Here is a 17,146-nt window from a genome sequence, read left to right as displayed (position 1 = left end):
GTCTGCCCGAAATGTCGATTCTCCTGCTCCTTGGATGCTGTCTGCCCTGCCGTGCTCTGCGAGAGCCACGCTTTTCGACCAAGATATAAATAGCAGCGTCAGAGGTTCTGTTCACTCTGAGAGCTGGCTGTGAGGAAGCTGGATCAGTGTCAAGGTCATTCGTATAAATAAAGGGTGACTTAGTGACTGGATACCACCTTCTGTAGAGAGATTTCAGAAATAAATTTACACAACAGATTCAATGAGATGGATGGCGTATTCCTGCTCCTATGTACAATGTTTCCAATTTGACTTTGCAAATTGAAGAAAATTGCAAAACGATAACAGATAGCTTCCATAAACAGGAAACCTTGTTATACTGAAGCATGCAGAAGCACTTTTTCACAAGCTGCTACATAGCAACTTTTCACACATTTTTTCCACTTCAAAGTTTATTGGGGCATAAAACGATGAAAGGAAGTGGGGGTCAGGGAGTTCAAACTGGGGGATAGTGAATCAGAAGTCCCGTTTCCAGGTCTGCAAATTTTCTTTTCTATTGGAGCCTTGAGTTACTGCTTAAGATAAATTCATACCCATTGCATTTTGCCTTTTATTTCATCAAGTTTCCAGAGGTCGACACCACTTATGTCTTTCAAATGAGATGTTAAACCTCTTCTTGCTCAAGTGAATGTAAACAGTTCTATAGGACTTTTTCAGAACTCTCCCTGCTCTCCCAGCCAAAATCTTTCCCTTAACTGGTTTCAGCAAGCCAAAATTGATTGGTTATCATTGGTCAAGGGAGCTTGTCATGTTAAGTGGGCTATCATATTTTCAACATTAAAGTTGAAAGAGGAAAAAAGTTCATAAAAATGTTTGGACATTGGAGTATTTGCCATTCCCATATTGTATATTTCTTTCATTGTGATACAAAGCAGCTAACCAGCAAGAAACAGAGAGTGGGAATAACTGGATAATGTTCAGACAGACCAATAGAAACTAATGGAGTGCCACAGGGACCAGTCCTAGGGTCTCGATTATCTACAATGTACATTAATGACTTGGGCAAAGAATGTCTTGAAAAATTTGGCAGATAGACTATACTATAGAAGCATGTGATGTTGTCCAATTTGCAAGGAAGAACAGGAAAGCAAATCATTATTCAAAGGAAAAGAGGATGCAGAATGCTGCAGTCTAGAGTGATCTAAATGTCCTTTTAACACGAATTACAAAAGCAAGCAGGTACAGCAGGTATGTAGGAAGACAAATGGGCTGTTGGCCTTTATTGCAAGGTGTCTGGGTTAAAGAAGTATTGAAGTTTTGCCTTAACTGTATAAGCTGTTGGTGAGACTTTATGTAGAGTGTTTCACACAGTTGTGATCTTTTTAATAATTAAGAAAGAATATGCTGCATTTAAGACATTTTATTAAAGGTTCTCTCAGCCAATCCCTGGGATGGAGAGGTTATCTTAAAGGGAAAAGTTACTAAAATTTACAAGAATGAATATGATCTTATTGAAACATTAGATTTGGGAGACATGACATGGTAAATACTGAGCTGATGTCCCCCCTTATGGGTTTGTGTAAAACTAGGCAGTACAGTATCAGAATAAGGAAACAAGTGACAAAAGTCTTCTCTGATTCAGGATTCATCTTTATAATTCCCTACCCTATGGAGCTCTGGAGGCTGAATTAGGATTTCAGGATTAGGGAGCACATCTTTAAGGTGAGAGCAGAAAGATTTGAAAAAGATGCAAGGGGCATAATTTTTATACAAGAGGGTAATTCACTTCCTGAGAAAGTGGAGGATGTGGGCACAGTTAAAACATTAAAAAAAATTTGGATAAATACATGTAATAGGATATGTTTGGAGGGATATGAGCCAGGAGAAGGCAGGTGGGACTAGTTTAGTTTGAGATTATGTTCAGCATGGTTTGACCAAAGGATCTGTTTCCATGCTGTATGACTCTATGACTTGACATTGAAGCCTGCGTTAAACAGGTTTACAAGGGAGAGTCATTGTTGGCAGGAAGGAGTGTGGATTTAAGTCCACAATCAGATCAGCTCCCTACTTACTGAATGGCAGAATGAGGGGCTGAATGGCCAATGACTGTTCTTATTTCTGGTATGTTTATGAGATAGATTCTAAGCTTTGTATATTTATATATTATAAATTTAAATGATATTTTCCTCTGAAGATTACAGGGGAGGCAACAGTTTTATGATATTATTATTGGACTGCTAATCTAGAGGCCCAGGTCCCAGATTTGGTATGCTTTCCTTTATTGGTCAGAGTATTGAGTACAGGAGTTGGGAGGTCATGTTGCGGCTGTACAGGACATTGGTTAGGCCACTGTTGGAATATTGCGTGCAATTCTGGTCTCCTTCCTATCGGAAAGATGTTGTGAAACTTGAAAAGATTCAGAAAAGATTTACAAGGATGTTGCCAGGATTGGAGGATTTGAGCTATAGGGAGAGGCTGAACAGGCTGGGGCTGTTTTCCCTGGAGCGTCGGAGGCTGAGGGGTGACCTTATAGAGGTTTACAAAATTATGAAGGGCATGGATAGGATAAATAGGCAAAGTCTTTTCCCTGGAGTCAGGGAGTCCAGAAATAGAGGGCATAGGTTTAGGGTGAGAGGGGAAAGATATAAAAGAGACGTATGGCGCAACTTTTTCACGCAGAGGGTGGTATTTGTATGGAATGAGCTGCCAGACGAAGTGGTGGAGGCTGGTACAATTGCAACATTTAAGAGGCATTTGGATGGATATATGAATAGGAAGGGTTTGAGGGATATGGACCGGGTGCTGGCAGGTGGGACCATTGGGATTGGGTTGGGATATCTGGTCGGCATGGACGAGTTGGACAGAAGGATCTGTTTCCATGCTATACATCTCTATGACTCTATGACTCTAAATCTAGGAATCTGGATTTAAGAGTCTAATGATGACCTGACATTGTGAGAAAAGCTGTAGAAATGCAAATATTACTCTTTTTATCAACTATGAAAGTGAATACACAGGCTGCTCACTGACCTCGCTGAATGACACTTAAGCTGGAAACACTGAAAATTGTCTCCTGAATCTCATCCATATCTCCCTGGAAAGAATGCATTTGATGCATGAAATTTATCTGTAGCAAAAAAATGTTGCAACCTGAGAGCTGAGTTTTCACCATGACAGACCTTCTTTCCATTGAAATTCACAGAATGATAGTTTAAACTCTTTTTGGAGGTTTATTTCTTTATTCCACTGCTGCTTTTACTATGTTGAAATTACGAACCTTGACAATATTTTCAAGCCACTGAAGATGAAAATTGGTGTGATGAAAAATCAGCTGCTGATTTACTACCAGCGTGTTTTGTGCAGTAGACACAAACTAACATCACTCCCAAGATCTTTAATAAAAACACTCCTAGATTTACCTCAGACCTTTGCTAATGGATAATGGACATTTGTGTTCAACAACCAGCAAAACGTACTTGAGAAATTGGAAATGAAGGAACTTCAATAGAGTTATGGATATTGTTATCCATACGCTAAAAAAGACCATAAGCATTTTTTTAAATTATGCATTCATAGCATGAGATCATAACTGTCTAGTCACTGCCTGGAGGGTAATTAAGAGTCAACCACTTTACTGTGGGCCCAGAGTCACCTGTAGTTCAGACCAGGTGAGGGTGTCACTTTCCTTCTCTAAAGGGGATTAGTGAACGAGATGGGTTTTTCCTAACAATCAACAATGGTTTCATAGTCATCATCAGACACTTAATTCCAAATCTTCATTCAATTCAAATTCTACCATCTGTCATGGTGGGACTCAAACCCAGGTCCCAGGAAAAGTACCTGCATCTCTGGATTAACAATACCATAGAGCTGTCACCTCCCACCTCATTGTTAAAATTAGACAAGTGCTTACTAGCTTGAGGTGAGCTATCTACAGCAATCATGGGAGAAGGTGGGAAGGCAGGCCTCCATGAATTAACAGTAACACAGCTGTCATAGGCATTGTACCCACACTGTTAACATCAGGCAGAATAATACTCCAACTATCCAGCAAACTTAGTGCGCCGACTCCCCATTCACAACGCTTGGCTCCCAAGCTTCAGAGATACTGAGAAAGTGCCGGGTTGCTGAAGGTCTCCATCAGGCAAGGTACAGGAATGCTAAGAAATTTGAAGAGAACAGCAATTTATATTGCATCGGAAAAGGGTGTTGATTCATAGGCAATTTAACTCTGACTATTAACCCTGGTTATTTAAAGAAAAGCATGGAGGAGAATTGTTCCCTGTTGTGTTCTCTATGGCAATGTGTCAACTAAATTTCTCAAGAGTTTAGCAATATCCAGAAATAATGAATTTATAGAATTGCTACATTTAAAATCCTTAGATTTTTAATTTTGACTTTGATCATCCTTTGATGAATCAATTTTGTCTATTTAATACCCATTTGTAACTTTACCTTTTAATGCTACAGTTAGTACAAATGTTTTAGGTATTTATAGCTGGCTTTTTGATCACAGTCATCATTGCCATGTTATTTCCTCTGGGGGTGTTTAGATATTCCAAATGATTCTGTCCATTTAACAGACAGTGGTCCTGTACATTTCAGATAGCATCTCAATGTGACTTCCAAAATGTGATGCATCTCTAGGCATCTGTCTATTTTCAGATATGCATGTTAAGATTATCTTAAGTACTTGAAAATGTAATTTGAGCACCTCTACAATAACTTTGGATATTGGCAAGTAACATAATCTGACCAAGGAGAACACCAGGCTCCTGGCATATTTTATCAATTGATACTCCCACCTAGTTGTTTTGTAAATTTGTGCCAAATATCCCAGCAACAGAGCTACTTTTAAAAAAGTGAAGTGCTATGAGAGAAGCAGAGTTAATGTTTCCAGTCCGATATGATGTTTTCAGAACTGAGCTTCTTCAAAACTACACCTTTTCTCACCAGCAGTGTTGCATGGTTATTTCACAATATATCCAATCAATTTATTGTGATTTCAGAAAATATAAAGGAGAAATTAATTGATGCCAACAAGTTGCACCATCAGCAGACTTTGGCCTTTATTCCAGTCCCACGCACATATTCAGATGAAGGAGCAACTTCTTGGCAATGACACTGCAGAATCGGGCAGACCGGTTCAGGGTCAGTAGAAAGTCAGAAGTAGAGCAGTGACATTCCCGACAAGCAGCTCACATGAACCCAGCTGTGCTTAGCATGCACAGTAGCTGGTACTAGCAAAGTGTAGTTGTGCTGCATATGATTCTATGATCTCTTGCACGTTTTAACACCTCTCTGCCTTATGCCTTCATAGGGAGGGTAATCTAGAGTGACAAAAATGGCTATGTTCCTCAATAAGACTTCCTTACATACTGCCATCACTTCTTTGCCTCTCAGATCAATGTATTGTGTCAATTCAGCTCATTCAGTTCTATCTCAATATTCATCACCACTGAGCTTTCCCAGACAGGCTCCCAGACAAATCAAGTTTGAAATATGCTATTAGTCGCTGTGAAGACTAAAGCAATTTTGTGAGAAAGTGAGGGCTGCAGGTCAGAGCTGAAAATGTGTTGCTGGAAAAGCGCAGCAGGTCAGGCAGCATCCAAGGACCAGGAGAATCGACGTTTCGGGCATAAGCCCTTCTTTTAAATTCTCATCTTTAAATGGTCACACACTTGAAATTTACCTGACTAACTCTCTGCACCTCTGATCATTTCAGTGCTTACCATGTGAGTCTTGATAACCTTCCCAATGCCGTTCCAAACAAGTTCCATCACATCCAGAACTTCTCTTCAGCTCACTTCTCAAAGTTGTCCTCTCCAACCTTCATGGCCCTGCAACCCTCAACATATTGATTTTGAAATCCCTAAAGTTGCACACCGTTGTGTCTCTTCGCCATGAGTAAAAGGGCTATCAGCTGTCATGGGTCTGTATTCTGGAATTCACCTATAATGCCTGTATGCTTTATTTCATGTCTTTTCACCTTAAATGACCCTATAGAATATTTCTCTCTGAGCTAACCACCAGTTGTATTCACTTACTCTTCAGCCAGTTTATTTGCAATATCTGAATTCAAAGCATGTTGTACGCAATTATTAGTGAATTTCTGACAATATGGCAATGCCATTACAATAAAGAGTTTGGTCAGAGCACCATAACAATTCTTTTTTGTTCATTTATGGAGTGTTGACTTCATGGGATTTGGTCATCACTCCACAAATCTGCAATGGAAAGGCACAGGAAAGGAAACTTGTGAGGCAAGATTAAGAACATGTAACTTTACAGTTTGGAAAAGAGACACTTGAAGGGAAACCTCATCAAAGTAAAGACATGCTAAACAGGATATATAAAAATAAACCTTAGTTATTACTTCAAAATAATCTCAACAAGCGGGACCAAAGGTTTGAAATGAAAATCAGTGAAAAGTAAGTTTGAAACTTGTAGCAGGAAATATGTTTTGACTCTCTGTTTGTGGAATAATCTTCAGTTGAATAACAAATTTAAAATTGTCATAGTTTATGATGGGAATGATAGTTTATAAGATGAGCTTTTATAGGCAAATGGCTTTTCCTTATCTTCTGCCTCCGAGGAAGAACGCCTTATCTTCTGCCTCAGGATGTCCAACCCCAAGGCATCAATGTGGACTTCACCAGTTTCCTCATTTCCCCTCCCCCCCCCAACCTTATCCCAGTTCCAACCTACAAGCTCAGCACTGCCCTCATGACCTGTCCCATCTGTCAATCTTCCTTCTCACCTATCCGCTCCACCCTCCTCTCCGTTATATCACCTTTACCCCCACCTCCATTCACCTATTGCACTCTCAGCTACCTTTTCCCCAGCCCCACCCCCCCTCCCATTTGTATCTCCACCCCGGAGGCTCCCAGCCTCATTCCTGATGAAGGGTTCTGGCCCAAAACGTCAATTCTCCTGCTCCTTGGATGCTGCCTGACGTGCTGTGCTTTTCCAGCAACACACTGTCAACTCTGATCTCCAGCATTAGCAGACTGTCTCCTAGCTTTTTTCATATACTTGAGTTCTCTTTTCTTTAACTCATTTTTCTAATCAACCCGTTTAAAGATGTTATTACACATGTCTGGAGCAGGTGGGAATTGAACCTCTCAATCCAGTGGTCGGGACTCTGACTTTGTACCACAAGATCCCATTGAATTAGCCTCTTAGAATTTCACTAAGCTCAAGTGGCACTTTAGGCATTAAATGGCACACACTTCAGTTGTTGTTTTCATAAATCAGGACGTAGGATTCTCTAATAGTTACCCCTAATTCTCCTTGACTACATTCAACAAAATCCCCTCCCAGTCGTCATTCCATGGATTCATGTACTTTTCCCAGGTACCATGAATACCAACTGGAGAGCTATGAAGATTAATAATCCAAAGAATGATGGAGAATACAATTCAGAATTAGAATTAGAATGAAATTTATTAAAGTGTGTACTCAAGCACAGGAGCACAATGAAAAGTTTACAATGTCATCCCTCATGGCGCCATGTTAGGTACAAAGTACCTAAATACAAATCTTAGATACAAAATAGAGAAATTTTAAAGAAGTTACATTATCTTAAGTATAAGTTAGAAAATAAGAAATAAAATTAAAAGGATAAAGATTACAGTCAGATAAGCAAATCAAATTTAACGCTAGATACTGAACAGGCTTCTCGTAATTTTTTTAATATTTTCTGAAACCTTTTCACCTGTAGTCACTGTGCAATGGAAATATTGAATTATTATCATTATTTCCAACATATTTTTATTCAATATTCAAAGTAAAAGAAATGAGATTATCATTGTGGAGACTGGAATGAGATTTCTAGGATTAACTTTAACCTTTAGTTTATTTGGCATTGACAGTCAGGTCTGCCAAGGTAAAAACGAGAGGTTCAGTCCATTTAAATGTCAGTCAAGACACAGTAGTGTTTTGATTTGTTTTCTAATGATTTGGTATTCAAGATCAACTAAATGAAACATCCAAAACAATATGTGGCTCAGTAAAAACCTTTCAAGACTATTATGTAAAGAGAACTGCATTCTTTCCCAAATATGTAAACAGCTAATTCAGCCACTGGCTGCTATGTGTGCTGAAAGTTGTAGGATGGACAATGAAGATGTCTACACTCTAAATATTGGGGTCATGGAGTTGTATTGATGGTCAAAATATTGTCTAAAAGGAACATGCCATGTGTGACTTCTGTCAACAGTTTAAGATGCCAAAATACTTTTGACCTCGACGCCAACATATTTTAAAATAAATAGCTATGAAGCATCAAGCATTCATTTTATCTAAATAATCCTACACTGGAATAGTCTTTGTGGAGATTTTTTTCCCCAATTACAATTTAATTAAAGACTAACCTCAGTGGCCAAACAAAAGGCTTGTGTTTTTGTAGGTAAGCCAATTGTTGTAATGTCCCTTGCTCATGCTGACAGTGCAGTTTACTACATTCCATTCCTTTTCGTATAGGCAGTGTGGATTGCCACACAACAACAACATCATCATTTATGTTGCACCTCTAATGTAGCAAAATGCCCAAAGATGCTTTACAGGAATTTTCGTAAAATTTGACACCACGCCACATAATGGCATATTAAAGCAGTTGACTCAAAGTTTGAACTACAATGATGGATATAATGAGTCTTTCAGAGGAGTAAAGAAAGATAGAGAGACTGAAATGCTTAGGCTGGAATTCTAGAACTGAGCTGGGTGCTGGCAAGTGGTACTCGATTGGGTTGGGATATCTATTCGGCATGGGTGGGTTGGACCGAAGGGTCTATTTCCATGCTGTACATCTCTATGATTCTATGACTCAATGTTATTATACGTGTCTGGAGGAGGTGGGAATTGAACCTCTCAATCCAGTGGTAGGGGCTCTGACTTTGCACCACAAGATGTCATTGAATTAGCCTCTTAAAATTTCACTAAGGCATTAAATGGCACACACTTCAGTTGTCGTTTTCCATAAATCAAGACTTAGGATTCTCTAATAGTTACTCCTAATTCTCCTTGACTGCATTCAACAAAATCCCCTCAGCAACTGAAAGTACAGCCACTAATGTTGGAGAAAATACAATCAGGAATGGACAAAAGTGTAGAATTGGATGAAGGCTGACACCTGAGAGGGTTGGGAAATGGTGAGGTTTGTATGATCTCAGATTAAAGGGGTGTCAGTTTAAGGCAGAAATAAGGAGGTATTTCTTCTCTCAGAGGATTCTGAGTCTCTAGAACTCCGAGCCTAGGATGTTATGCGGGGCAGAGACTTTGTGTATATTTAAGGCTGAGACAGATAGATTCTTGATGAGTAGGGGTATCAAGGGTTAGAGGGAAAACACAGAAAAGTGGATTTGAGGAATGATCCTACTGAGTAGCAGAGCAGGCTTGAGGGGTAGGACGGCCTACTCCAGTTCCTATTTATAATGGTCTTATAGCTTGCTGATCATCTCAGAGAGAAAATTTACCTGGAGTTACTATGACTGATTTCACTTCAGATGCTCAAGATTATCTATGACCATCTATGAGAAGCTGCAGTGATTTTGAGAGATTTTGGATATTAGATGACTGAAATTTAAGTGGACAAATTGCAGGAAAATTTGTTTACCTCTAGCTTCTAGGTGAGATCATTGCACAACGCCAAGTAGTTACAAGTTTCGTGAAGGAAGTCTTCCCCCATTTCTCACCCCGACTCTTTTCAAGTCTTAATTAATAAAGCAATTAACACCAAGCCGTCAAGCCATGAAATGGGAGACAGAACTAAAGTATGGCACTAACCTTTCAGATGAGAATGCAACAGGAGACACAACTTAACAAATACCAGTCATCAAGTTGCTTGAGAACTTATGCTGGCTTTTGAAATTACCATGTGTAAAGCAATGCTTTATGTACTTGTATTTTTACTGACCAGAAGCATGTTCTGTACAAGCTGATATGGTTTCATGTGTTGGCAATGGATTTACATTTGCCTGTTTGTCAAGTTTCCATCAAATATGGGTGCACAATCTGGTGAGCACCTCACTGCAATAGCACCCCTGCTGGCCGAGGAAGAAATGGCCCAAACCGCTGGCACTCGGAGACCGGACACCTCGTCAGCCTCATGCCAGAGAAGACATGTGGTGTTCACATTCAGAGAGTTCCTCCACATGCACAGAGAGGAACAACAGTACCCAACAGATATGTGCAGTTGTGCTGTGCGAACCCAGCTGCAACATGTATGCAGTGGACTGGCTGCCCATGTAGATTGGTTGGCAGCTGCCAGGGACAGTTGGGTCTGGAACCATCACATTCTGCTAGATATGCGCACTCGGCTGCACATCATCTCCCCAGCCATCAGTACTCACGTCTGAAGTGGGCACTGAGGTGGCTCAGTGGTTAGCAAAATAGCTCAGCAAATAAAGTAACATTTTGACTGTTTCCTGCTTCAGTCATACAAACTTACAAATCTAATAACATCACCCAGCTAATGGCATTCCCACAAAATTATACATTGCTCAAGGTCATGGGCCTAAATTATGGAGAAGTTTGTGACAGAACTGTGCAGGAAGTCTCATGAGGGCTAGCTTGACATTGAGAGCATCTCGCAGCATCTTGTATACAACTGCCTGAGATCCTTGTTAGATAACAAGGAGCATGAATATTTGTTAAGCACCTTATTGATGGCCCAACACACCTCATTGATATGTAGCTTCCTATCACACCAAACAAACTAGATGCAGAGAATTCTTGGCATGGAAGTCAGAGTGGGTACTGTGAGGCACTTCCATGTTGATCAGCATCAAAAAATGTCTCAAGGGCACAATTCGCAGGCACTAACTGCATGTGCCCCTTGTCCAGAGACATTGACATCTAAGATTTGTCAACACACCCCCATCCCCAGATTATCTCATCTGGGACTGTCCAATTATCTTTCAAGGAGGGATGGGCCACAATCAGTTGTCAGATTCAGAGAAACTAACGAAAGGAAGACAGGTGAGCAAATGGAACCACTGCTGTGAGAAGGCGATTTGGGAACTTATTCCTGGGGGATGGCGATGTAAGCTCACGGAATGAGGGAAATTCTAATTTGAGAGGGGGAATATGAAGAAACATGAATGAGAATCCCATAGAAACCTATCTAATTCTATCAGGACTATCAGTTTAGATGAAGGAAGGATGTTCCCAATGGTGGGGGAGTCCAGAACCAGGGGTCATAGATAAAGGATAAGGCGTAAAACTATTTGGATCAAGATGAGGAGAAATTTCTCCACCCACAGAGTGGTGAGGCTGTGAAATTCACAACCACAGAAAGTGATGTAGGCCAAAACATAATGTGTTTTTCAAGATGAAGGTAGTATAGCTCTTGCGGCAAAGAGAGCAAGGCATAATGGAGGAGGGTGGATTAAAGTAGTGAGCTCAACGATCAGCCATGACAATACTGAATGGTGGAGCAGGCCCAAGGGGTCGAATGGCCTACTCCTACTCCTGTCTTCCATGTTTCCATGAAATGGGCTAATACAGTTCATCCATGGTCAGGAACACTCTGGCCTTTAGACACCTCTCAAGTCTGTTAACGCTACAAACTAGGAGGACAAAGCTAGCGACAATGTTACCATTAACAATTTCACTTCTTGATGTGAAATAAAATGATTTGAGAAGACTCACCATCACCTTCTCAGAACAATCAGTAATAGGAAATAACGAATAACACGTGATATGGCTGAGATATGACATAGGTAGGACAAGAAATTGGTTGGACTGTCTTATTGACAACTTAGAAGAAGCAAATAGCTAAGCAAATAAAAAGTCCGAGATGTTTCTAAGAGGACAATTACTAATGTTGAAGTAATTTGCACCCACTTTCTTGGGGCCCTGAATACCCATCAGGCTTTTATAAATGGGGCAGCTCAGATACATAGTGGAATGTCTGCGAGATAGCTTCCTGTATTAGATTAGATTAGATTAATTACAATATGGAAACAGGCCCTTCGGCCCAACAAGTCCACACCAACCCTCCGAAGAGTAACCCAGCTAGACCCATTCCCCTACATTTACTCCTTCACCCAACACTACGGGCAATTTAGCATGGCCAATACACCTAACCTGCACATTTTTGGACTGTGGGAGGAAACCAGAGCACCCGGAGGAAACCTACGCAGAAACTGGGAGAATGTGCAAACTCCACACAGACAGTTGCCTGAGGTGGGAATTGAACCCAGGTCTCTGGCGCTTGTGAGGTAGCAGTGCAAAGTGCCACCTTGGTCGCAATTAGGATTGAAGGCAGAATGGAAGGTACTGCCAACCCATGTCTAGTTCCATCAGGTAACTCCAACACCCCTTCCTTGCATGATCTTCCTTTTTCCTTGTCTTCCATCATATTCAGTGATGCGCAGTACTGCAATACATACGCATAACTTGCTGATGAATAATCACAAGTGCAGCTATAAGGAATCGGAGAATCAGTTTGAGGCAGATGAGAACCCAGTTAACCCAAAAACCATTTGAAATGGCCAAATAATATTGGTGGAATACAAATTTTACCCCTCATTCTTGCCAACACAACTAAAGCAGAAGCAAAATCAGAGATGAGGGGGTGGCCCAAGGGTGGAGAGATAAATAGGTGGTGGTAGGGCTGGGGAGAAGGTAGCTGGGAATGCGATACGTAGATGAAGGTGGTAGGGGGTGGGGGTGATGATGAGAGGTCAGAGAGGAAGTTGGAGCAGATAGGTGGGAAGGATGATGGGCAGGTAACACAGTTCAAGAGGGTGGTGCCGAGTTGGAAGGTTGGATCTGGGATAAGGTAGGGGAAGAGGAAATGAGGAAACTGTCGAAATCAACATTGATCCCATGTGGTTGGGGAGACAGGACACCACCTTGTGGAACGTTTCAGAGAACCTCTCCAGGACACCTGCACCAAACAACCCCACTGTCCTGTGGCTGAACATTTCAACTCTCCTCCCGCTCCACTAAGGGCAGACAAGTCCTGGGCCAACCCCACCACCAAACCCTAGCCATCTGACACCTGAAGGAAGATTGCCTCATCTTCCCCCTTGGGACCCTCCAACAACATGGCATCAATGTCGATTTCACCAGTTTCCTCAATTCCTCTTCCCCCACCTTATCCCAGATCCAACCTGCCAACATGGCACCACCCTCTTGAACTGTTCTACCTATCCATCTTCCTTCCCATCTATCTGCTCCATCGATCTCTCCATCAGCCCCCACCTTCATCTACCTATCGCATTGCCAACTACCTTCCCCTCAGCTCCATACCAACTTCTTGCCGCCCCCCTCCCATTTATCTCTCAACCCCCTTGGACCACCCCTCATTCTTGATGAAGAGCATACGCTCAAACCGTCGACTCTCCTACTCCTCAGATGCTGCCTCACCAGCTGTGCTTTTCCATTACCACACTTTTTGACTCTGATCTCCAGCATCTGCAGTCCTCACTTTTCCCCAGAAGCAAAATCAGCCCAACATAACTACAGTGCAAGAATTCAAGGTTTCTTTTTAAACTATTTAATTTTGATTTGATGAATAAGTTCAGCAAGCCCATACCTCCAGCATGGTTCTCAAATGCTCCACTGACCAGAGAATGTATCACAAGGTAATCAGCTTACAAGATCCATGACAATCCTGATTTTCTGCAATTACGTGAGAGAGTACCATACAAGGAGGTGACCAAGTCAGAGAATTGTTACATTTCTGTGACAATAATTTCTCAGACTTCATCTTAACTTCTTTCCACTTCTAAGATGAACATCCTCAAAGAACAAAAAACGAAAGTCCACCAGTTTATTTGAAAATACATCATCCTCTCACACTAACAGCATGGATATTTCTGTGACAAACATAATTCCACATCCATTCTTGCAAGGAACCCTGTTATTTGTCTTCCCCATGGGCTATAGTGTGCATCTTGCTGAGACATACTGTCAAACAATTTTATCCATCACAAAATGCTGTTGTGGTTGGAGAAATTTGAATTTTGAATAAAGTATGTGAAAAATTCAAATTTCATAACCCTCATGAATCAAATATTGAGTATTAGGTGTTATCACCCATCTGCTTTATGTAGAAATGTGTAGTCTACACACATCTGAATGAACTTAATCAAACTTTACTATTGACAAGTCAGAGTCAAAGAGGACATCCAATGTTACAGTGTTACATGCAGCCTTACAGCAATAGGTTATGTTCCAGGAAGTGTCTTTACCTAGATAGTGGTAAGCCTATGGAATTCTCCACCACAGAAGGCAGTGAAGAACGGAATATTGAATGTTTGCAAGGGCTGAAGGTATTAAAGGGTATGGGGAGAAAGCAGGAACAGATTACTAAACTAGATGATCATCCAAGGTCATATTTAATGGTGGACCAGGCTTGAAGAGCTAAATGGACTATTCCTTCATCCATTTTCTATGTGACTTAACGTCAACGACCTAGCTCTTTCGGCACATGCTCAGTTGCTATCTTGGCATTATGCTGTAATTAATACTTTACAATGGTTTACAGTACCCCATTTATTCAATTAATAACACACATATAACACTAAGCTCTCACTTCCTCATCTTTCCATCCATGTGTCTCTTTGGCCTGGGAATTTAATATCCAACAGCGTCCTCAGCTAAACAATGCTTGGGATTCCTTAATGTTGAACAGGAGGGTGAATGAATGGATAAAGTGAAATGGCAGTTTCTCTCTCGACATGGACATTTGTGAAAGTCAATTGGAAAAAAGAAGTGCATCACCTTCTGTGTGGAAAAAACTCTGGAACAGGATCTATAAGATGTTGCAGCATTGTGCTTTAGTCTATAGACTGGATGGACAGTTGGTGACTTTCTCATGTGTGTCTACATTATTTTTTAAGAAAAAGACAATCCTCATCCTGAAGACGATTCAAAAAGGCTTGCCTCCTCTTGAAAATGTTCTGTAAACATAAAACTAGATCTTTGTTCTTTTCTTCTAGTGCGTTCTTTTCAGATATTAGATCATCCCTCTCTAATTGGAGGAGAAACTTTCCCTCAGTTAAGAGTTTAGAGCGCCGTTGAGAATCTAAACATTTCAGTCAAAGAGAGACTTCTTGCTGCCAATCAATGCACCTCATTATTGTGTCAGATGTGTGAGAACGTCAGTTGCCCCAGTGGGGAACACTTGGACCTCTGCTGTGAGATCCCCTTCTTCAAATCTCCAAGATTTAAATTGCAGTTCCTAAATGGACAGATATGTTATCAGTCTCTATAAGGTAGTTAGGCCACTACTTGTTGATCTTTGTTCTATTCCAGCTCCTCCAGTTTTTAAAAAATCCAATCATGGCTTGAGATGCTGAGTAGGTCAGTATTCATTGCCCATCCATAATTGCCCAGAGAGTGGTTAAGAGTCAACCACTTTGCTGTCTGGAGTTACACGTAGGTAAAGATGGCAGTTTCCTTCCCTAAAGGAGATTAGTCAGCTAGGTGGATTTTTCCAACAATTGACAATGGATTCAAGGTCATCATCAGACTCCATATTCCAGATTTGTTATTGAATTCAAATTCCATCCTCTGATATGAGTGAATTTGAACCCAGGCCCCAGACATTATCTAGGTCTCTGGATTAACAGTCTACTGAGTGGGCGGCACGGTGGCCCAGTGGTTAGCACTGCTGCCTCACAGCGCCTGTAGACCCGGGTTCAATTCCCGACTCAGGCGACTGACTGTGTGGAGTTTGCACATTCTCCCCGTGTCTGCGTGGGTTTCCTCCGGGTGCTCCGGTTTCCTCCCACAGTCTAAAGATGTGCGGGTCAGGTGAATTGGCCATGCTAAATTGCCCGTAGTGTTAGGTTAAACGGGTAAAGGTAGGGGTATGGGTGGGTTGCGCTTCGGCGGGTCGGTGTGGACTTGTTGGGCCGAAGGGCCTGTTTCCACACTGTAAGTAATCTAATCTAATCTAATCTAATCTAAAAAAAAAACACCGTTCGGCCATCGAATTGAAGAGCTGTAAAGCAATCTTCATCCCTCAAAGTTTGATCCCTGACTGTAAAAAGTCTCAAGTGAGCACATAAATGATCAATATTTCAGCTGCCAGTTTTACAGCTCACCTGTTTCTGAACATCAGAAAAAAGAGATTGAGGGGGGACCTGACTGAGGTCTACAAAATCATGAAGAGTATGAAGGAGCGTCGCTCCGAAAGCTAGTGTGCTTCCAATTAAACCTATTGGACTATAACCTGATGAAGGGTATAGACAGGGTAGATAGAGATAAACTTTTTCCAAGGGTGAAGGATTCAATAACAAGAGCTCACACTTTCAAGGTGAGAGGTAAAAGGTTAAAGGAGGATACATGTGGCAAGTACTTTACACAAAGGGTGGTGGGTGCCTGGAACACATTGCCAGCAGAGGAAGTAGAGGCAGGCACGGTTATTCATTAAATATGCATCTGGACAGATGCATGAATAGGTGGGGAGCAGAGGGGTACAGATGCTTAGGAATTGGGTGACAAGTTTAGACAGTGGATTTGGATCAGCTAAGGCTTGGAGGGCCGAAGGGCCTGTTCCTGGTCTGTAAATTTTCTTAGTTCTTTATAACTGTTGGCCTGATCCAAGAAGACATAAGCATATTCTTTTCCTTGAATAGTTTCTCATTAACTGTATGCAGTTGCTGAATTTCCTCTAGGTGATCTATTTATGAGGTTTGAAACTTTTCTTAAATTCACTAAGTTTGTGTTGATGCTCTCTCTATGTGATTATAAAGATACATTGCCTACTCCACCCTACCTGTATCTCCAATAATAATGTCTTTACATTGGAGATGTGAGATCATTGTCTTGCATGATTGAAGGTCCCTTTATAACTCTGTAATCTGAGATGTCACTGAAGGCATGGACACTTGATTAATAGTGTAAATACTCAAAGCTCCATTAGCTTTCCTTGTTGATTGAACTAGCCTAAGGTACAGTTTTTTCGGGCATTCCAAATAGGGAGGAACATTAAATCTAACTGTGGTTAAACGTGCTGCCGTTGTATCATTAGCTCTTCTTTACCTTCTTCAGAATGGACACAAGACCTTCAGGATCAGACAATCCCTACAGTGTGGAAGGAGCCCATTTTACTCTTACCTTAATATTTTGTGTGCCCCAAAGTTGAACAAAGGACAGTCTAAAAACTCATTTTTCTTAATCATGGTTTGGGTTCTGAAAGGATCAA

The sequence above is a fragment of the Chiloscyllium plagiosum genome, unplaced genomic scaffold, assembly GCF_037043375.1.
Source record: "Chiloscyllium plagiosum isolate Xiang-an unplaced genomic scaffold, Cpla_swu_hap1 HiC_scaffold_26, whole genome shotgun sequence".
Lineage (NCBI taxonomy): Eukaryota > Metazoa > Chordata > Chondrichthyes > Orectolobiformes > Hemiscylliidae > Chiloscyllium > Chiloscyllium plagiosum.
This window is presented reverse-complemented; position numbering follows the sequence as displayed.